The 22,905-nt window shown below is 37.0% G+C and overlaps 3 long non-coding RNA genes across 29 annotated transcripts; 2 read left to right on the forward strand and 1 right to left on the reverse strand.

The window, feature by feature from the left end:
* Positions 1-4,365: 4,365 nt before the first annotated feature.
* Positions 4,366-8,228, forward strand: LOC113344039. 5 transcript variants are annotated; one of them, XR_003357556.1, is made up of 8 exons: positions 4,366-4,976; positions 5,068-5,156; positions 5,272-5,366; positions 5,522-5,606; positions 5,714-5,834; positions 6,091-6,165; positions 6,967-7,030; positions 7,254-8,228. It is a non-coding gene; the product is annotated as an uncharacterized LOC113344039 (long non-coding RNA). The 5 variants fall into 5 exon arrangements; XR_003357557.1 differs by having other exon boundaries at positions 7,264-8,228; XR_003357558.1 differs by having other exon boundaries at positions 7,329-8,228.
* A 3,228-nt stretch (positions 8,229-11,456) lies between these two features.
* LOC113344054 lies at positions 11,457-17,371 on the forward strand. 22 transcript variants are annotated; one of them, XR_003357620.1, is made up of 15 exons: positions 11,460-11,801; positions 12,148-12,521; positions 12,641-12,685; positions 12,853-12,986; positions 13,158-13,201; positions 13,498-13,664; positions 13,763-14,778; positions 14,851-14,903; positions 15,147-15,198; positions 15,304-15,479; positions 15,610-15,747; positions 15,835-15,894; positions 16,024-16,164; positions 16,395-16,847; positions 16,976-17,363. It is a non-coding gene; the product is annotated as an uncharacterized LOC113344054 (long non-coding RNA). The 22 variants fall into 22 exon arrangements; XR_003357623.1 differs by having other exon boundaries at positions 13,578-13,664; positions 16,976-17,361; XR_003357614.1 differs by adding an exon at positions 15,003-15,054 and having other exon boundaries at positions 11,459-11,801; positions 12,853-13,664; positions 15,334-15,479; positions 16,976-17,367.
* Positions 17,372-19,604: 2,233 nt separating this feature from the next.
* Positions 19,605-22,576, reverse strand: LOC113344056. Of its 2 annotated transcripts, none has more exons than XR_003357627.1 (2): positions 21,631-22,576; positions 19,605-19,900 (listed from the first exon to the last, which is right to left on the reverse strand). It is a non-coding gene; the product is annotated as an uncharacterized LOC113344056 (long non-coding RNA). The 2 variants fall into 2 exon arrangements; XR_003357626.1 differs by lacking the exon at positions 19,605-19,900 and adding an exon at positions 21,338-21,508.
* Positions 22,577-22,905: the final 329 nt, after the last annotated feature.

The following is a 22,905-nucleotide window of genomic DNA, read 5'->3' on the forward strand; positions in this document are numbered from 1 at the left end:
AGAGAAGGAGAATTTTTATTAATGTGTGTGTAGAAAAAGGGACAATACAACCTCTATTTATATAGGCTAGACAAAAGGGCATCCCGGTAATAAACGGGATTTACCCTAGATATTACTAACATAAATAAACGTTTATAACACTCCCCCTGATGACCACTGTGTCTAAGTCACAAAAATATATCAGGAAAATCAAGAAAAAAAAAACTGAAATGTGTGAGACTTAGAACAGTGTTGGACACGCATATGCTGCCTCATTAAAACCTTGACAAGTAAACCCAGTGGGACAAACCTTGACAAGTAAACCCAGTGGGAAAAACCTTGACGAAGGAAAGAGTACAACGTGTTTAAGTCCTAATGATGCTCCCCCTGATAGATACTTCAGCGAATTCTTGGCCTACAAATCTTTAAGTCGACACATTCCAATATTATGAACTAATTTCTTGAATGTAGAAGTTGGTAATGCCTTAGTGAAGAGGTCTGCTAGATTGTGACTTGAACGTACTTGTTGGATATCAATCACACCATCATTTTGTAGATCATGTGAGAAAAAGAACTTTGGACTGATGTGCTTTATTCGATCACCTTTGATAAATCCTTCCTTTAGTTGTGCAATGCAAGCAGTATTGTCTTCGTATAATATTGTTGGTGAATCTTTAGTTGAAGGAAATCCACATGATTCTTGAATATGGTGTATTACTGACCTTAACCAGACGCTCTCACGGCTTGCTTCATGGATTGCTAGTAGTTCAGAATGATTTGTAGATGTAGCTGAAATTGTTTGCTTCACTGACCGCCAAGATATAGTTTTATCTCCATAAGTAAACAAATACCCAGTTTGTGATCGTCCTTTGTGTGGATCTGAAAGATAACCTGTATCTGCGAACCCAATTAGTTTTGACTTAGATTCATAAGGGTAAAATAAACCTAAATCAATAGTGCCACTAAGCTAACGTAATAAGTGCTTGATTCCATTCCAGTGTCTTCGAGTTGGAGCATAACTGTATCTAGCTAACAGATTAACTGAAAAAGCAATATCTGGCCTTGTGCAATTTGCAAGATACATAAGAGCACCAATTGCACTTAGATATGGCACTTCCGGACCAAGAAGTTCTTCACCATCTTCTTTAGGTAGAAATGGGTCTTTATTCACGTCAAGTGATCGCACAACCACATGGGAACTCAGTGGATGTGCTTTGTCCATATAAAATCGTTTTAAGACTTTTTTTTTGTTTTACTTGAGAATCAACTAAGTGAATGAGATCTCAATCCCTGGTCATTGTTGCTACAAACCATAAACAAGTTACGTAATTCTCTGGTCAGGATGTGGCTTTTCGTTAGCGTTTCATTTCGATTAATGTTGTTATATCGAAGACAATTCTATTCTGTGGAATTTACTCTGGAAGATGGTTTCCTGTCTTTTTTTATTCACTTTGCTCTCGTAATCCAAACTGTTGTATACTTCGTATGCAAATCATACCATCACGAGAGCATCGATAAATCCTGCTTAGCTGAACATTTGGAAGCGTATAATTATGTTCCTTTGACTGAAGACGGGGATATTCAATTAGAAGAATATGAGGTTATTATTGAATCACCTCCCTAATGGTTTTCAACACCATCCTCTCTTGTAATGTTATACACATTATTATGTGTCTTTTTTTTATTTCGAGCAATCCATGTGTGTAATGTAGAATGTAATAGGATTTCAGATGTAATTTCTTTTACCATTGTATTTTGGTACTCCTGAATGTGTCCAAGTCAAGGCTCGACGAGTGGTATGTCTACCTATTGCATTGACATAAGCATTTCTCGCAGGTTTGACTCCAATATATATGGGTTATAACTACCAGTTGCAAGGTATTATTTTCTCTCCTGTTTAGTCGTATGGGTAAACTATGACATGTGCAGTATATGTTTATATGAAGTTAAATTGTACTTTTTTGTTGTCGAATTGAAGGGAAACATACCACTGACTACTTCAATGATGATGACACAATAAAAGGTCAATAGGTCTCTCATGAATTGATCCATTTTACATTAAGGACTAATGATTGAAGATTCTGAGTAGTGCTCACTCAGATATAATATTGTCATCAAGTTGTGTATAAAGAGGGAGCTATGATCTAAATCAAGTTAATTAATCAAGTGATCTTCATAATATGATACCTATGATATTAATATTTTGCATAACTGTTTATATTAAAATACCTATGATCTTAATCTTTAATTAACTACTTCATAATATTCGATTTGAAAAATCGACGAGAGGTTGAGCGTCGGCCGCAGGCCGGCGTGATACCTAGTCTCTTCATTATGAAAAAGTGGTGGTTATGTACGGGACAAAGAAGACCGTAGGATTTGGGGAGTAATTCGTACCCGTCAGATTTTGCTTACTTTTCTTTTTATCGTCGATTCAGTTTTGGTACGCTTCTGTTAATAAATAAACAAACGAGAAGTGATTTTTATCTCCTTTCAAGATTCGAGCTCAACTGAAAACAGCTCTTTCGCCTCACTCAAAAAATTTCGAACACAACAATACAAATTTCAAATAGATTTTTGAATCTTATTATAATTTAGGATTTGAAAAAGTAGTGGTTATGTACAGGACAAAGATGACCGTAGGATTTGGGGCGTAATTCGTACCCGACAGATTTTGCTTACTTTTCTTTTTATCGGTAATGGATCTGGGCCGTCGATTAGAGTCATTCGGGATCGTCGATTCAGTTTTGGTACGCTTCTGTTAATAAATAAATAAACGAGAAGTGATTTTTACCTCCTTACAAGATTCGAGCTCAACTGAAAACACCTCTTTCGCCTCGCTGGAAAAATTTCGAACACAACAATACAAATTTCAAATAGATTTTTGAATATTATTAGTTTAGTATGGTTCGATTGTTATGATGTCGTGCTTTAAAGATGTCTATATCTTCCTTCTCAGATGGTAATCTATAGAAAACAGATGTTGTATCAAACCTTAATTTTTTGGTACCGGTTTTTTAATTCATTGTTGGGGTTCCTCCTGTTCATGGTTTTAGATGCAGTTTGTGATTCAGAGGGCGAAGTACAGGTAATTTAGGGTTTCTTTAATTAACTCTGATGAGAATTTGATTGGAGTCGGATAATGTTATTGGGTTGATGATTACAGAGAATTAAAAGGGGATGTTGTTGATTTATCGATGGGAGGTTATTCTGATGAAGAATCACAAAACCAGGTAATTTAGGGTTTCTTTAATTAACTCTGTTTGTGTGGAATTGATTTATAATTTGATCAAATTATGATGGGTTTGCTCTTAATTGAATTATAATTAGATGTATTAGGCTTGATTTAAGTTTCTTTAGGAATTAGGTGAAGGGGGTTGTGTAATTAGGGTTCATGAGTTGAGTAATTTCAGATAAAGAAAACGTTTTTAATGGAGGTGTTTGAATTCCGGTTAACTGAATTAAGGGTTTGCATTCAAGGAAATTTAAATTTGGGATTTCAAGAGATTCCAATATTTGGGAAATTTTCAGAAATTAGGGGAAATAACAAAAAGAAGATGTTGGTGTTATTGATGCTGGGATGGAAGAAAGAAGTCATGGAATGGAATGAAATGGATTTGTGGCTGTAGTTTAGGTTTTCTTCAGATTCAGGGGATGTGAAGTTTGATTTTGAATTGAAGGTGATGGCTTGGGCAGTTATGGAGTGAATTGGGGTTGCTGTTGATGATTTAGAATTAGGGTTTTTAATCCATACCCGCCCGTTGTGGGTGTGGGTTGGTTATGGAAAAAAAACCCGTTGTCTGTGGGTGCGAGGTTGGTTTAAGCTAATACCCGCCCAAAAAACCCGTAGATTATATATCATTAGATAAAACTAATCCTAGTCGTCCATTATGAAACCCTAATACTAGTAGATAGGATAACTGATAACCCTCATTCACTTTCTACACTCTTCTCTCTGTTCGGCCTCTCCTCTTCTTCCTCCTCAGTTCTTCTTCTTCACCTACGAACGACAATTACCAGAAATCTTCACCAGAAATCGACAACAACAACTTCGAATCTTCACCAGAAATCGACAACAATCGAAAAATCAACAGATTCAACACTTAATCTTCATCTGTGAACTTTCTAGATATGAATATTTTGGGGGTTTTGGTTTTTTTCTCACTTAATCAAGGAGAATAGAAGTTACTCTAAATACTTGAATATAAAGCGGGTTTAAACCCGTTTAAACCCATACCCGCCTAACCCGTAGCGGGCGGGTAACAAAACCCGCCCGCTGTTTATGGGTGCGGGGTTGGTTATGAAAAAAAAAACCCGCAGTCTGTGGTTGCGAGGTTGGTTTTAGCTTATACCCGCCCATACCCGCCCATGTGCAGCCCTATCAGAGGGTGTTGATGAAAGTGAAATCCGTGATGAGCTTAAGAAGATGATGAAGATTGATTTGTGGTCTTGGCTTGAGGTTGTGAAGGGGATACTTTGATTCAGCTGAACTGGTGTGCTGGTGGTGTTGATCGGGAGGTGTTGTATCTAGAGATGGCAGGTTTGGTGAACAGATGTTGGAAGTGGAGTTGAACTGTGGATGTGGTTGATATGGGATGCAGTTGAGTTGTAGTTGAAGATTATGAATGAGCTGTTGGGGTTCATGTTACAGCTTTGCGAAGTAAGAATTGCAAAGTAAGAATATCTGTTGCAAAGTAAGAAAATTCATCGTCTTTGGAACATCTGAATTTCATATTTCATACATCGAATGGCTTGGCTTCAATGACGAGGGGATGAAGATGGCAGCCAACAACAACAAATCTGGGTTCTGAATCGAAATTGGGGATTTCTGGAGCTGATAAACATCAAAAGATCTGGTTCTTCTTCGTTATGAACTATTACTACTGAATTCTTTATGCAACCTATACGAACCCTAGATAGTAACTCGAACTTCTTAATCGAAAGTATTGAATTCAAATTCGAGCGCCATGACCTGATTCTCTCTTATTCTAATCAGGGTAAACTCTCTTACTCTCAGAATTTTATAATTAGGGGTTTTCTTATTGCATTCCAATTTTTGAATTTGATTAATCTTTTTTTTAATTCTAGGGTTCCTCCTGTTCACGGTGTTCGATTTAGGCAAGATAATTGCAACGACTAATGCTGTTTGAACCAATCTCCGTGCATAATTTTACGAGGTATTGTTATTTTAAGTGATTTCTGAATTGAGTTTAGAGATGGGTAAAATAATATTGAGGTTTCTTAATGTTGAAATCATGCAAACCTTCTTCTTGATTCTTCTTCGAATTCCAGGAACATTGATGGGGTTAATAGATTTCCTATAAGAAATTCTATTGAAGCAAATCTATTCTAGGTTTGAAAAAGAGACAGGAGAACACGAGGAATAGGTTAGAGAATCAAACTCTTCAATTTTGTTTTCGTGATATTTTTGCATAATCGAAATTGTTTGCATATGGGTTGGTATGCTTTCCAGACGATTCTGTTTGAAATCAATGGCCGTCTTTGACCCTGATCTAATCAATGGCCGTCTTTGATCCTGTAGTGTTATGCAGCTTATATCCTTCGGAACTAGCATATTTGTCTCTCCTGTGGATTTCTGAGAGTTGCTGCTGTGACGAGTTTTGCAGGTATAGATAGATACTGATTATTTGATTTGCCAGAGAGATAGCATAACTTGAATAAACCTTAGTCACGAATCTGTTTGTCTGCCTGTTTGTTTGTTTTAAAATAAAAGGTGTTGGATGATCTCATAGGAGGAAGAAGATTCGTGATAAATCAAAACAAATTGGCAGAGAAAAATCCAGCCTCTTAAGAGATTGTCGTATCTGCTTAATGTAATTGTTGTTGTTGTTGAGGTAAAGATTTATCAAACCCTAGCTATAAGAATTTTAATTTTAAGTATCAAGTAATCTTTTGAGTTTTGAAAATTTGTTGATATTGAAATCGATAAGGTTCAAATTGATGATTGGTAATATTAATTTTCAGGTGGTGTGGGTTTTCTTTATGAAATATGCTCAACATTTTTCTTTATGAATTATACTTACATGTCGTCTCTCGGAAATCTCTTATAGGGTCTGATGTAATCATGGCTGTGCCAAATTTCTGTTGCAGGGTTTCAATGGGGCTCATCTTCGAAATATCTGCACTTAAGCTGGGATGTTTGCAATCTCTGTCTTTTGATTTCGAGTAATTTCTTCATCTCCTTATCTGATTCTCAACTTTGATTGTTAGTATTTCTATGTCTAATATGTAGTGCTCCAAGTGGCAGCTGTGATTAGAAATGAAAATACTAACCCTATTTCAGTTAGAAAGACTGAAACCAATACATAGTTGTAGGTAAATCTCTTCTAAACAAGTACGTAACAGCGTATTTGTTACTATCGCTTGGATCACAGAGTGGAGTACCTACAGCAGGTAATTTTGGGCAAATAACATGGGTTTCTAATAGGCTTATTCAGCTGGGAAACGGGAACACTCACAATCCCGCATACTTACAGTTGGGATACGGAGGTCCTTTCCCACAGACCTTGATATCTCCCTTGCTCTCTGATTGTTATTTGAATTTTCTTCTGTATTTAGCTAGCAGGCATATGCTGATGGCTACGTTCTTTTCTCTGTACAAATTCAAAATTTGGGTTCAGGGTTTGCTGATTTATTTCATTGACCATGCATATTGTTGCATATAGTCTCTAGCTATTACGCTTTGCTTGCCCGGCTATTGTGATTATGAGCATGGTTGAATTTTCGTGAATATTCGTGGGTCCTTAGATAGCTTTGAGGTGTGGTGCTGCTGCTCTAACATAAAACATGGGTGCTTCAGAATTGTGTAAACCTTGCACAGAGCATGGGTGTAACATAGAAGTAACGGTGTTGCTTATCATTTAGCTAAGCTGGATGCTTTCATTAATCATAGATAATTCTGAAGTTGGATGAATTGTCGTTATGTATAAAGCTATTACTAACAGTTTTTTGTTTTTGTTTATGTAGGACAAAAAGGGTTTCGAACTATCAACACTGCCAGCACTATATCCTGTCTCGAGTAGGGCAGCAGGTGAATCATTGTTGCTTACTGTTAAACATGCAAAAACTCATAATTGTATTGCTAACTGTTAAGCTGTCATAGATAATTACGCAGACGATGATTTGCATAAGAGATGGGTATATGTTGAAAATAAATCCTTTTTTTCCCTTCTTTTCTTTTGATTTTTATACATTAGTTTTATCTTTTTGCTGAAGTCATATTTAGTCGAGTATTTAAATCATTTTACATGTAGCTTTTGACAGCTGTAGGTAGAAAATCTTCACCATCGATTAGTAATTATAATTGGCCGAAGTATAATATTTAACAGAATCATACAAATTGATGCTTCATCGTGTTCACGACCAGCAACACTGGTTCACCTGTGTCTAATTAATGCTTCACACAAATTGATGCTACCGGTGATGCTGTGATGATGGTGAATGCAGTTTTGGAGCTCGAAAGAAAGGTGGGGTTCTTAGCTGTGGTTGGCCGCAGCGGACTAAGATGAAGATATTCTGAGGTCGTAAGAAAACGGAGATGGAAAAGGAAGATGAGAGTAACGAATCAGTGGTGCTGCTGCCATTTATTCTCGATACTCGAGTTTGAGTTCACAGGGAAGTTGAAATGACAAGATTGCGTTTGCTGTGGTAATGAAAGATTAAGCTGTGCTGACTATGAAACTCTATGCCAATGGCAGTGATGAGACTGAACGGCAGATTGATGGCTGCAACGATGAAGCTAAAAATAGGTATCCATTGGCCTGTTGAGTTTCTGCTGCTCAAGTCGTATACATAGAGAAGTTTGAATAGGAAAGTGATCAGTCAAGAGAACCAGCAAGCTGGAGATTGATGAAAATAGCAGCTCGAGAAGGAAACAGAAGTTGTATAATCTGTTGCCGATGATGACTATGAAAGCCTGAGAATGTGACAAGGTTACACTGTCAGTTCCAGATGACTAACGATCAACTTACAAAGTGGGCTGGATCTTGACAGTTGAATGCGAGCCCAATAGGCTATTAGCCATTATATTTTACACAAACAGAATTTATTTTATTGAGCCGACTCCATGATTTTATAACCAAATGGACATCAGGTGGTTTTCCAACGGAAGTTATGGATATAAAATGTAACAAAGCTCAAGGATTTTCTGTTTTTGTGGTCATTGTATTTGTGTGTTATTTGACCAAGTAGGTGTTACCAGCCAATACTCAAATCTAATCAGTTCTCTACTTACCTCAACCTCACCAAATTATTTGATGGCTTTACATGTTGTAAATAGGTAGTCATTACAACCCAGGTTTAATTAACGGGCATCTTTTGCCAGTTCAGTGAAATGTTTGTTCACGATGAAACTACTTTGGATGCGCATCATTCCGACCAGTAACTAAAGTGATCTCCAAAGGTAAAGGTCTCTACAGAATTAATGATCAGAGCAACTGTCGTGGATCTCGACAATAACACAGAGTTGAAACAACCTTCCCGTGATTGGTATATAAGTAAGTACAAGCAGTTTGGTTAAGTTAATGAATTTTAGATGACCAACAAATCTCAAGAGGTTTTGAAAGGAATTAATGGTCCACTACCATCTCGATATGAGGTGAGGTGTTTGATGGAAAAATTAATAAAGATTCTCAAATGCCAGTGCAATAGAAGAGATTGGAACTTGCACTTTGTGCAGCGGTATGCGTCCTTGCGCTAAGAAAGGGCGGAGCTTAATAAATGATATTCTCCTCATGTTGTCGTAGTGTATCACAATATCTTTAATATCGTAATGTAAGTGTCCTTTCAGCTGATTTTTGAAAGGTTGCCTAATTATTTAAGAATTCCTGTTGTTTCTTGCGAATTTCAAAGACAATATGTTAAAATTTAATGATGAATGCTTGGAAATGTTATTGATCAAATTGCCAGTGTAATTTATGGTTCCCAATAATGTATTTCCTAACTATTATAGACAGGATCAACTAACACACTAATTTAAATGTGCGCACTAAATCTTCCTTTAAATTTTCTCGATCGCCCCCTCTGGCTACTATGATCCAACTAATTAAACACGCTACAGTGACCCGACTGACTGGCACATTATAATATGATACGAACAACTAAATATTGAGACCGTTCTGTTATGACCCGACTAACTAAATATGTTGCCAACTATTATAGACCGGACCAACTAACACACTAATTAAAATGTGGGCACCACATCTACCTTTTAATTTTCTCGATCCGCGGGGCCCCAGGACCCGCCTCCTCCGGTTACTATGATCCAACCAATTAAACACGCTACAGTGACCCGACTGACTGACAAATTATAATATGACACGAACAACTAAATATTGGGACCGTTCTACCATAACTCGACTAACTGAATATGTTGCCGACTATTATAGACATGACCAACTAACACACTAATTTAAATATAGCATTACATTTGTGTTTAAATTTTCTCGACCGCCGGGGTCGTAGGACCCGGCCTCCTCCGGCTACTCTGACTCAACCAATTAAACACGATACAGTGACCCGACTAACTATCATACTATAATATGACACGACCTACTAGATATTGGGACCGTTCTACCATGACCTGACTAACTAAATATGCTGCCGACTATTATAGACATGACAAACTAACTAATTTAAATGTAGCACTACATCTATCTTTATATTTTCTCGACTGCCGGGGCTGTAGGACCCGGCCCCTCCGGCTACTATGATCCAACCAATTAAACACGTACAGTGACCCGAATAACTAACACACTACAATATGACACGACCAACTAAATATTGGGACCGTTCTACCATGACCCGACTAACTAAATATGCTGCCGACTATTATAGACAGGACCAACTAACTAACTAATTTAAATGTAGCACTACATCTATCTTTAAAATTTTCTCGACCGTCGAGGCCGCAGTTTCCGGCCCCTCCGTCTACTATGATCCAACCAATTAAACACGATACAGTGACCCGACTGACAAACACATTATAATATGACACGACCAACTAAATATTGAGACCGTTCTGCTATGACCCGACTAACTAAATATGCTGCAAACTATTATAGACATGACCAACTAACACACTAATTAAAATGTAGGCACTACATCTGCCTTTTAATTTTCTCGACCGCCGGGGCCGCAGGACTGGGCCCCATCCGGCTACTATGATCCAACCAATTAAACACGCTACAGTGACCCGACTGACTGGCACATTATAATATGACACGAACAACTAAATGTTGGGACCGTTCTACGATAATCCGACTAACTGAATATGCTGCCGACTATTATAGACATGACCAACTAACACACTAATTTAAATGTAGCATTACATCTGTCTTTAAATTTTCTCGACTGCCGGGGTCGTAGGGCCCGGCCTCCTCCAGCTACTATGATACAACCAATTAAACACGATACAGTGACCCGACTAACTATCGTACTATAATATGACACGACCTACTAGATATTGGGACCGTTCTACCATGACCCGACTAACTAAATATAGTGTCGACTATTATAGACAGGACCAACTAACACACTAATTTAAATGTAGCTCTACATCTGCCTTTAAATTTCTCGACCGTCGAGGCCGTAGGACCCGGCCCCTCCGGATATTATGATCCAATCATTTAAACACGTAATAGTGACCCGACTAACTAACATTCTATAAGATGACACGACCAAATAAATATTGGGACCGTTCTGCCATGATCCGACTAAGACAAGACCAACTAATGCACTAATTTAAATGTAGCACTACATATGCCTTTAAATTTTCTCGACTGCCGAGGGCGTAGGACCCGGACCCCTCAGGCTACTATGATCCAACTAATTAAACACGTTACAGTGACCTGATTAACTAACATACTATAATATGACACGACCAAGTAAGTATTGGGACCGTTCTTCCATGACCTGACTAACTAAATATGCTGCCGACTATTATAGACAGGACCAACTAACACACTAATTTAAATGTAGCACTATATCTGCCTTTAAATTTTCTCGATCGCCGGGGCCGTAGGACCCGGCCCTCTGGCTACTATGATCCAACCAATTAAACACGGTACAGTGACCCGACTAACTAACACATTATAATATGAAATACAAAAATTGAATGATCAATAAAAAAAACATTTGAATTAAACAAAACTCTAAAAAGATTGATCCCCACCGAACATGGAAAATTGACAAGAGGTTAGAACAATTTTTCGAAAATCGACAAGAGGTTGAGCGCCCGACGTGATACCTAGTCTCTTTATTAAGAAGATGTGGTGGTTATGATTGGGATAAAAGTGATCGTAGGATCGACGATCCTGTGGCCTGGAAAAAAGCGGCTGGGAGAGACATTCGTGGCCGCACAGATGGGACATGTGACCAGGATCGGTCGGTTCTGTTTTGTCTAATTTAAGCCCGTGTACACCGTATCTTTGTGCACATATATGTTCAAAAAATTGAGAGGATCGGTTCTTCTTCGTTATTAACTATCACTTTCTTCTCAAAACCATCTCAACTATCAGAGACTGAAATTCGATAGAAGATTTGATTATCACGATCCAAGTCACTCTAGCCGTAACCAAAAATCATCTCTACATCTTCGACGGGAGAAGAAAAGAGAAGAAAGAAACGAAAGAGAAGAAAGAAGAAAAACCCATTGCTGTTATAAATTGAAGTTAGGGTTTCATCTGGTTGAGAATTTGATTGGAGTCGGATAAGGTTATTTGGTCGATGATTACAGAGAATTAAAAGGGGCTGTTGTTGATTTATCGATGGGAGGTTATTCTGATGAAGAATCACAAAACCAGGTAATTTTAGGGTTTCTTTAATTAACTCTGTTTGTGTGGAATTGATTTATATTTTGATCAAATTATGATGGGTTTGCTCTTAATTAAAGTATAATTAGATGTATTAGGCTTAATTTAAGTTTCTTTAGGAATTAGGTGAAGGGGGTTGTATAATTAGGGTTCATGAGTTGAGTAATTTCAGATAAAGAAGACGTTTTGAATGGTGGTGTTTGAATTCAGGTTAATTGAATTAAGGGTTTGCAACTAAGGAATTTTAGATTAGGGATTTGAAGAGGTTTCAATATTTGGGAAAATTTCAGAAATTAGGGGAAATAACATGAAGAAGCTGTTGGTGTTATTGATGCAGGGATGGAGGAAAGAAGTCATGGAATGGAATGGATTTGTGGCTGTGATATTTTACACATCCTTTTCTTAGAGATTTCTTTTTCTATTTAATTTTTTTTTGTTGTTAACATAATCATCCTGGCTTATCGATCTTGTTCTTATATTAGCTGAAGCATGCAATATGTTCATGGAACAAAAATTGATACTGTATTCAGTAATTATAAAAGCGATTCGCTAGAATATGCCTCTGAAAGTGATCAAATTTAAGAAATTGCAGATGAAACTGAAGAAGGAATCGAAGGTCCCAAAATATGTTTATACTACATTATTTGGGCCAACCAAAAGGGATGATAATGGTTGTGCTGATTGTTTTGGTTGAATCAAACTCAGGGGAAGGTAAATCAGAATACATAAATTGGGTTTGTTCTTAATGGAATAATAGAGAATTCTACAGGGTTCAATTTTAGTTTCTTTTAAAAATTGAAATCAATTACATTGTTGATTCTTTTCTTCAGGGTTTTCATATCATGATTTATGAGGCAAATCAGAATCAGAACAAGGTAATCATATAGAAACCTAGAATTATATTCTTAGGGTTTTGTTTTTGCTTCTTCTGGTTGTTCGATTCATGCTTATACTACATTATTGGGGCCAACCAAAATTTTTTTCCTCTTTTTTTCTCGCAATTCTGATCCCTCTCTCTTTTTCTGGCGCGATATTGGTTTAGGAAAAGAATTTCAAGCCAAAATTTTCAGACTGGATGTTAGTGTTGAGATTACAGTTGGAAGAACAAGTACCTGCTGTCATTGATGATGGGTTATGACGAAACGGGTCTGCATTAGTTTTGAGAAGTTAGTGCTGGTACGAGTTTATGTGGGTTTGTATGAGAGTTGAATTCATTGCAGGAAAGCAAGATTTAGAAGGGCTAAGAAATCAAAACAAAAGTTGGTTCTCCAGTATCAAATACCCGAATGATTTCACAACTTTAATTTAAGAATTGGTATTAGTATTTGATTTTTGTAATGCTTGCAGCTTGCATGGTTGTCTTCCATGATAGGAGATCTCTAATATTCTTGGTATGTTTAATGTATTTTTACTTTTCTTTACCTATTTCTTTGATTGATTATCAATTTACAATAGGCAAAAAAAATAAGCAATCAAAGGGAGATACTGATTATTGTGGCTGAATTGTTTAGTAGTTTGGTTCCCATTATTACATAGATTTTATTATATGGTTTCCAATTTGTTTTTGCTTGACCGTAGATAAGCTACGGATTAAGTGACCACATACCACATAATTTACTTCTCCAATGTATTTTATGGTTCCCCATTAGTTTTGATAACTTTTTCTTTTGTTGTTAATGGTCTGTAGGTTATACTGTTAGGTGCCGTTCAAGGAGTGATCATACTATATCTTTTTTACAATTTTAGTTTCTGTTTTCTACAAATCAGATAGGGTCAGCAAAAGAGGAGAAATTTGCTCACACACCATTTTATTTATTATTCTTAATTCGCAAACCTGTTGCTCATACTTTTCAGGTATCTGATTACACTTGGGGATACTAAGTTAAAAAAGTATCTTGCTTAATCCATATTATGAACAAGAGAAATTGACTCTGCAGCGACATTGATTGCAGGGACGTACAGATACTGGGCTCCATGTAATTAAAATTTCATACAAATTTTACATTACGGAGAATGTAGCCTGACTAAATAATCTGTTTTGTCACCGAGAGTTGAGTGTAAATTCTGCCGAGAAACAGATTATCAAGGATGGTTTGGTATCTGCAAGGATGTAAATTCCGCCATGGTTTAAGTTAACGGTTTAGTTAGTATTTTACCTGTGCTATAAGTTGAATCACTTGAATTGGCTTACGGACACATGGTGCTATAAGTTGTAGCTGTAATCTACAGTTTTTCTAAGTTGACACGACTATCCCTAACTTGCTGTCATTCTTTAATGTAGCAGCGATGCAGTAACAGAAAGCTGGTAGGCCTTACGATAATAAATCAATAAAAGGTAAGATCATTACCACCTGCAAGTTCAAAAAATAAAAGTCCGGCAGGAATGGCATCACCAATGTCAGGTTTAAGTCCATCCTCTAGCCTGGATTGTTTATTCCGTAAGATGTATATCTGTTCGTTCCTTTGATACGGGTAATTTTTCAACTCTAAACTGTTGTATCTTTATTTTTTCTGTAAAATGTACAGTATGACCATGAAATTATTGCATGTAAGCATTTGAAAGTATTGTTATAGATATCAGGGAATAAAGAAGAGCCATGATTTGATATCTATGTAAATTGTTGCGCAATCAACACGTGACTAACAAGAGAAATGGCAGAAATAGCTTTCGATGCGGCATTAGTTATGATTTTTAACCAACTTGAGTTAGTGTTGCAAGACATAAATGAAAGGGGTTTTGTGTTGTTGAGATGATGGTTTACTGTGAATTGAATTTGCAGGAAATTGGGTGAGTTTGGAAGCTGTAGAAGTCTAAATGCTACAGTAAGAAGAGAATGGCAGGTGTGGTGACCTGATGTTGGCAGTGGGTGGATGTGGTTGATATGGGATGCAGTTGAGTTGCAGTTGAAGATTATGAATGAGCTGTTGGGGTTCATGGCACAGCTTTGCAAAATAAGAATATCAGTTGGTAAATTCATTACTTTCTTACTTTCTTACAATATCATACAGCTCATGACCCAGTCACATTAATGGAATGCAGAATCAATATGTATCCGTAAAAAGTGAATTGAACAGCGTACCACGATAGGAAAGGTTTACTTCTGAACTATTTACTATTATTAGTTTCTTCAAAATTACGACCATTGCTTTGATGGTAACCTATGGTAAGAATTATCATATTTGTTCACACAGGTGGTGTGGCATGAATGAATGGTGTGAATTGTGTAAACTAAGACAGTAAAAAGTATATTTTCTTAAATTCAAACCTCTATTTTCTGATATTTACAGTAGTAATCAAGTTGTACTTGATATTCACTGTGTGTTCGTTGTTTGTAGAGTCCAACTTCAGAAAAGCTCTTGGCCAATACAAAGTGGAAGGCTAAGGCAGGTGGTCATTATAAATCTTTATTTTTCTTTTCAAGTTTTCCGTTGATAAATTTATCTCTAAAAACAATATGATGGTTTGCTCAGATACATATTCATGTCTTTGCAGCTGATAGAAATTCAATATTTTCGGGTGTAGGCTATCTAAGTGCCGATAGCCATGCGATGTTCTTCTGGAATATTGCATGCGCTCTACTCATCCTTCTTTTATCTGTACAAATTCAATAATTGGTTGCAAGGTTTGCTGATTTTATTCATTGACCATACGATAAGCCCTAACTAATGGTATGTGAACTATTCTAATTTCAGGTGTTTTCTTTTTTTTTTACGAGCAATCTAAATCAAGGTAGTTCAATATTTTTGTTTGGTTGATTTTCGGTATAATTTATAAATCAACCAAAATTTTCCGGTTAAGGTATGCTGATGGTAGCGAATTTGGTCATTCAACTGGGTCGACAGAATGCATGCCCAAGATAGAATCTATCAAAATGACTGCAATAAAAGTGTAGGAAGACGGAAAGAATGTATAAAAAATCTCATAACTGCTGCCAAGGTTTGATGGTTTTGCCACAGTTTCTTTCTTAAGTGCTTTAGCTTGCCAGTTATTTATCATTGACTGATGCTTTCTTTTTGTATGCAGACCTGCGTGATGCTGGAAACTCCAAGAGCGGCCAATGAATAAAAGAAAGATGGAAGGCAGGTAATTGCTAAAACCATCCTACTGCAATATATATCATGTACGTCTCTAATATAATGATATAATCTAAACAAAAGAAAGTCAGGCACCACAGATCTATATTCGATCTTATTCTTAACTTGGTTTTTGAAGGTCAAATTGCTTGAAAGAAACTGAAAGGGATAGTGCAAATCTGTGTATTACTATCCAAAACTACACGATAAATGAAGCTCGGTTTAAGGTAGTCCAGATTTAGAGATTCAAATTGCTTGACTACAGATGACCTACAAACCCGTGAGTAACTCTTGCATGCATTTATGTATAAAATATATGTATGTGCTATGTTATCAAAGGTGCCTTGGGTGACTTGCGCGCTAAAATATGCACAATATTTATGATTCTGGGCGCCTAGCGCCTAATACAACATAGTGTCTGTGTATGTGTGTGTCCGCCATTTTAAATTAATTGTTGCAGAATTATGTTGTTACTTATCATGTGAAACGTAATTGGGTTTGCTTATATAGGAGGACGGACCGGAAAGACTCTTCTCCCCAGTTTGGAACCAGTGTGAGGATACAATTGCATGTATTTGCTGGCCCTCCATCTGACAAGATAATGAAGGTGAACATCGATGCTATCACCAACATATCGAAGTATAGACGCCAAAGGTTTGATTTAGTCGAACAGAATTTGATTATTGATTCGAAGCAGGGATGTTCTGGATTTATTGATTTGTCGTAACAAATAATCAGGGTTTGTGCAATTTGTATGGTTTTTAATTAATTTGTACCAATTACTGGCATGTCATTGTCAATGTACGAATCTCAGTTCTCAAGTTGCTCTTTCCACTATCTTAGCAGACATAGCTAAGGAAAATTCCTATCTTAAATTTCTTTCATATTCAGAATAGGGATGGAATTGACTCAAAAAGTGTTCTGCTCGGGGAATGCAACTATGGAATTGATGATGTTGAATAGGTACCTTGATATTGAGTGTTTATATTAATATCTATAATGATTTATCCATATACAGTTTTTTGCTATAAATCCCTATGTGCACTTTAGTCAAATAATGATGGGTTTCTTTCAAACTATATTGTTAACAGTATATTCTGAACCACATAAAGTTGGATATTTCCTTCTTTAACTCGCAGCTGAATGAGATGTTGGTGCTTTTGTATGCAAGGTAACAATCATTTTCAATTTTATTCTAATTATTACTCAAGAGTTTTGCAGCCCCTGTAAGGGCTTAAGAGTTTTGCAGCCCCTGTAAGTATTCATGCTGGAGCTTGCAGGTTGGGCTTCTGTTTTAATTCTTCTAGATAAGGTTAACTAAAAATGTCTTATGGTACATAATAGGATGAGTTATTTGGTAAATAGTTGGGAAGGTAAACTGCTGTTTTCAATAAAATGTACACTGTTGTACTAAAAGCCCCTTTTGTGCGTATGAAATCCTCATCTTGCCATATATTCCTTTATGCTTATGAAACATTTGCGCTCAAGTACCCGTATATATTAAATCCCTTTTATATTAAGAAATTGTGCTTGCTATCTTAGCTCAAATGGAAGAGCACATGGTTCTCGGCCGTGTAGTGTGGGTTCGACTCCCACATATGGCATTGTTATTAACTTTTGCAGGCTAACATGTTTGGCATTATCACGGCTTTTGCTGCAAGAAACAACATTCTTTTGCCGCAACCTTTATACAACATGTATGCAAGGCCTACCTACTCTGGGATATAAAAACCATCATATGCTTACATAATTATCTTTAGCAATTTGACAATTACTCAAGGCTATGTAATTAAAACACAATATGAACTTAAGGTCTATCTAATTTTTCAAGCGGATCACACACTAGCCTAAGAAAAGAAAATACATATATGGTTTTAGAAAAGAATACATATATGGTTTTTCTACCAGTCGCGTGCAAAACATAGATCTACTAATTTTGAATGCAACAGACACATTCTTGAGCATATTTGGTGTCTACTAACATAACTGCAAAACCAATCTCTCCCTAGCAGCCTTTCCATATTTCCTCACTTTTTTTTTGTTGATAGCATAGAACAGTGGCCGTATCCGGCTATTAGGATCCAACTAATTAAACACGCTACTGTGACCCGACTAATAATATGACATGACCAATTAAATATTGGGACCGTTCGGCTATGATCCGACTAACTAAATATGTTCCCGACTATTACAGATAGGACCAACTAACACACTAAATTTAGCATGGGCACTACATCTGCCTTTTTTCTCCACCGTCGGGGCTGTAGGCCCCGACCCTATCCGGCTACTTTGATCCAATTAATTGAACACGCTACTGTGACCCGACTAACGAATACATTATAATATGACACGACCAACTAAATATTGATACCGTTCTGCTATGACCCGACTAACTAAATATGCTCCCGACTATTATAGACAGGACCAACTAACACACTAATTTTAATGTGGGAACTATATTTGCCTTTAAATTTTCTACACCGTCGGGTCGTACGGCCCCGCCCCTTCCGGCTACTATGATCCAACTAATTAAACACACTATTATGACGCAATTATCTAACACACTATAATATGATACAACAAAATAAATATTGAGACCGTCTAATTAAGTATGCTCTCGACTAACTAGATATGCTCCGGACTATTATACACAAGACCAATTAACACACTAATTTAAATGTGCGCATTACATCTGCCTTTAAATATTGCGACCCGACTAACTAACACACTATAATATGTTACTAATCAACTAAATATTTGGGACCGTTCTGCTATGACCCGACCAACTAAATATGCTCCCGACTATTATAAATAGGACTAACTAACATACTGATTTTAACGTGGGCACTACACCTGACTCCTATACGACTACTAGGGTCCAAGTAATTAAAAACGGTATTGTGACCCGACTAACTTACGCACTATAATATGATACGACCAACTAAATACTCGGGATCGTTAAATATGCTCCAGACTATTATAGATAGGACTAACTAACACATTAATTTTAATCTGGGTACTACACCTGCCTTTAAATTTTCTTCACCAGCCCCCGATCCGACTACTAGGGCCCAAGTAATTAAAAACGCTATTGTGACCCGACTAACTAACGCACTATAATATGATACGACCAACTAAATATTTGGGACCGTTCTGCTATTACCCGACCAACTAAATATGCTCCTGACTATTATAGATAGGACTAACTAACACACTAATTTTAATCTGGGTACTACACCTGCCTTGAAATTTTCTCCACCGAGGTCCCGACTCCCTATCCGGCTACTAGGGTCCAAGTAATTAAAACGTTATTGTGACCCGACTAACTAACCCACTATAATATGATACGACCAACTAAATATTTGAGACTGTTCTGATATGACCCGACCATCTAAATTTGTTCCAAGACTGTGATACTCATCTTATGCATTTCAGCTTTTTGAATAGACTTGATACAGAACGATCGCCACTGGGTTTCTGTCCATTTGATATTGTACTGTTGTTCATTCATGGTTGTATACATAGACATCTGCAAACTATCTAGCTAAGGTTGTGCAGCTAAGTGAAGCATTACCTTCATAGAGTTAGAGCCAAACCCAGCGAAGAGTTGTCCCTATCCTTGATTAGGAAGATACTGACATCAATCATTCCACCGGATTCCTGTATTCAATATAGATGAGTGCAGATACAAACTAAACATTTACAATAGAACTACCTGTGAAAAGACAAAAAAACATACGCTTTGAGCATATTACTTTAAACTTCGGGAGCAAACAAAAGTCTATTCAGTATACAAATAACACAAATGCAACATATTATTTTGAGTTGTCTACCACCTAATCTAAGAAAATTCTTAAGATGAACTTTCTAGCAAAACGTATCTGATATGAAAACAGGGAATCACCCACAATAAGATGGGAGATTAACCCCGCAATTCTGATGACACATAGTGTAAACCTTTGGCAATGAGCAAATAGGCATGACCTTATCGTTCTCATCAGCATTAGGAACCACAGCTGCAACACAATTTGTAGATACTCAAATTTGTTAAGCAAATAAAATATTTACATCTAATTCAGAAAATCTGATGCTCAGAATCATGTAAAGCATTAGCAGCCACACCACCAGATAGAATTGGCAAAGGTAAATATTCCAGGTAAATACATCACCTCTCATGCCATTGTTATTGTTCCAGTTCAGTTATTGTATATATAATGATTAAGTTTTTTCGAATTAATCGTGCAGAATTTCTGTTTACAGGGCATCAACTGATGCCAAAAATCTGATTAAAAAAGGTAAACATTTGGAAACCCCTAAGAATTTAATCTGATTCAGTTCATGACCCTGATCTAAATAACCCAGTTTGTTTAGAATTATATCTTATTCGTTCTAAAAGAAATTTCTTAAGCACGCTATTGTGATCCTATTTGGTTACTATTATTCACAAATTACAAGCCATTCTGCTATGATCCGACTAACTAATATGCTCCCGACTATTATAGACAGGTCCAACTAACATACAAATTTTAATGTGAAGTTCTTTTAGAATTATATCTTATTCGGTCTAAACATCTGCCTGTAAATTTTCTCTACAGTCCCGGCCTATCCGGCTATTATGATCAAACTAATTAAATAGGCTATTGTGACCCGACTAACTAACACATTGTCATATGGTACGACCAACTAAATATGTGGGTACTATATTTGCTTTTAAATTTTCTCCTACGATCCCGACTTTGCGGCTACTATGATCAAAGTAATTGAACACGCTACGGTGACCCGACTGACTAACACACTGTAATATGATACGACCAAATAAATATGTGGGCACCATATCTGCTTTTAAGTTTTCTCCACCGCCGGGGCCATAGGTCCCGGCTTTCCGACTACTATGATCAAACTAATTAAACACGCTACTGTGACCCGACTAACTAACATACTGTAATATGATACGACCAACTAAATATATGGGCACTATATCAGCTTTTAAATTTTCTCCACGGACGAGACTGTAGGCTCCGTCTTTCCGCATACTATGTTCAAATTAATTAAACACGCTAGTGTAACCAGAAAAACTAACACACTATAATATGATTCGAATAACTAATTATATGTGCACTATATCTGCTTTTAAATTCCCTCCACCTTCCCGGCTACTATGATCAAACTAATTAAACACGCTGCTGTGACCAGACTACCTAACACTATAATATGATACGACCAACTAAATATTTAGGCACTATATCTGTCTTTTAAATTCTCTCGACCGTCAGGGCCGTAGAACCCGGCCCCCTCCGGCTACTATGATCCAACTAATTAAACAAGCTACAGTGACCCGACTAACTAACACACTATAATATCACAGCTACCGATCTAGCTATAACATTCACAATTCACAAACGCTGATTCAATTTATTGTAAAGAATGGTTTTAATCAAACATTGGACATCAGCTGTACAAACATAATCGAAAATCAAATATTATACAATCTATGTATCATTGCACCATAAGAAACCCATACGTCAACAACATCGTTCTCAAATTTGGGTTCTGCCAGAGTCATTGCCTATCTCCATTGGTCAATTTAAAATTTTTCCCTTCCTCAGCATGACTAATCAAAAATCCTAATATATCAAACCCAAAAAAATAAACAAAACCCCCCAATTAAAACTTATCCAAAATAACAAATACAATCGGTTAATCAAAAACACTAATCAAAACCAAACTTATCCGAAAAAACAAATACCTGAAGCATGAAGATGATGAAGAAAGGTTTCAACCCATTGTTCAAATTACCCCCTTTACTTGCTTCTGTAATATCTACTGCCAAAAATACTTGTCCACCAGAACCTGCTCTGCACTACCAATAGCAGCATCACAGTACCACAACAACATTGATTCCTCAAAGTCGAACCACAACTTGTCCACCATTAATCAACTTCAGCTATGCTCTGCAGCAACCCATCTTTACTGTAGTTTCTTGCTTCAAACCCTTCTTGCCAATTTCTCTCACAATCCTCCCTGTAAATCGATCCAGACATATTTCCAACACAAACCCATCCATCCAATTTCTTCAACAACTTAATTTCATCAGAAACCCTAACTCCAATTTTACCATGATCATCTTCTCTGAACTGTTATTTCGAGACAAACCCAAACCTATTTCAATCAAAACCACTTTAATTCCTCGCTCTTAACCTAATTCAAAAATATGGCTTTAGTTACTGCTACCCATTGTAAAAAATCAAATTCATACCTGGTTAAGAGTTCTCGTTTGCCATCAGTTCCATTCTGGCTGCAGCTGCAATTTCATACCACCACCACAAAACCCATTCTCTGATCAATAGCAACAACAACAGCTTACTAAACCCCATTCCTGATGCTCAAAATCTTCCCATCTCCCTCGTAATCAATAATTGATGGCAGCAACATATCGTTCAAGAACTGAATTCGAAATCCCACAACAGATTCGATCGATTACAATCTTCTCTGTGAGATTCAATCGATTACAATCTGTTGTTTCAATTGGAAACAACAGCTGCAGATCCCCTTTTCTTCTCCGTGTTCTTCAAAACCCTAATCTCATGAAATTCTCATATTCAATCATGTGAACTTTCCCATCTTCACAAATCAGTAACAAACCCATCTTCACAAAGTTCTTCGACTGAACAATCTCTTCAGTTGCAAAAGAAGAGAAATCGACCTTGACTTATCCGCGTTAGAAAAAATAAGATTTAGAAGAGACAATCGGACGGCCCGAATTACTCCCCAAGATATGAATGGACGGACGGATATATCTCTCGCCGAGGATATATCCTGGCCTCAGGATCGCCGAATTCGACAGCGGCTATCTCCCGAATTACTTTTTTTCCCTCCCCTCAGCAGCCTTTCCAGGCCACAGGATCGCCGAATCCGACGAACACGAATGACCCCAATCATAACCACCACATCTAGGTATCACGTCGCCGCAGGCCGACGCTCAACCTCTTGTCGATTTATAATATTGGGTCATAGCATAACG

This window comes from Papaver somniferum, unplaced genomic scaffold (assembly GCF_003573695.1).
Source record: "Papaver somniferum cultivar HN1 unplaced genomic scaffold, ASM357369v1 unplaced-scaffold_70, whole genome shotgun sequence".
Lineage (NCBI taxonomy): Eukaryota > Viridiplantae > Streptophyta > Magnoliopsida > Ranunculales > Papaveraceae > Papaver > Papaver somniferum.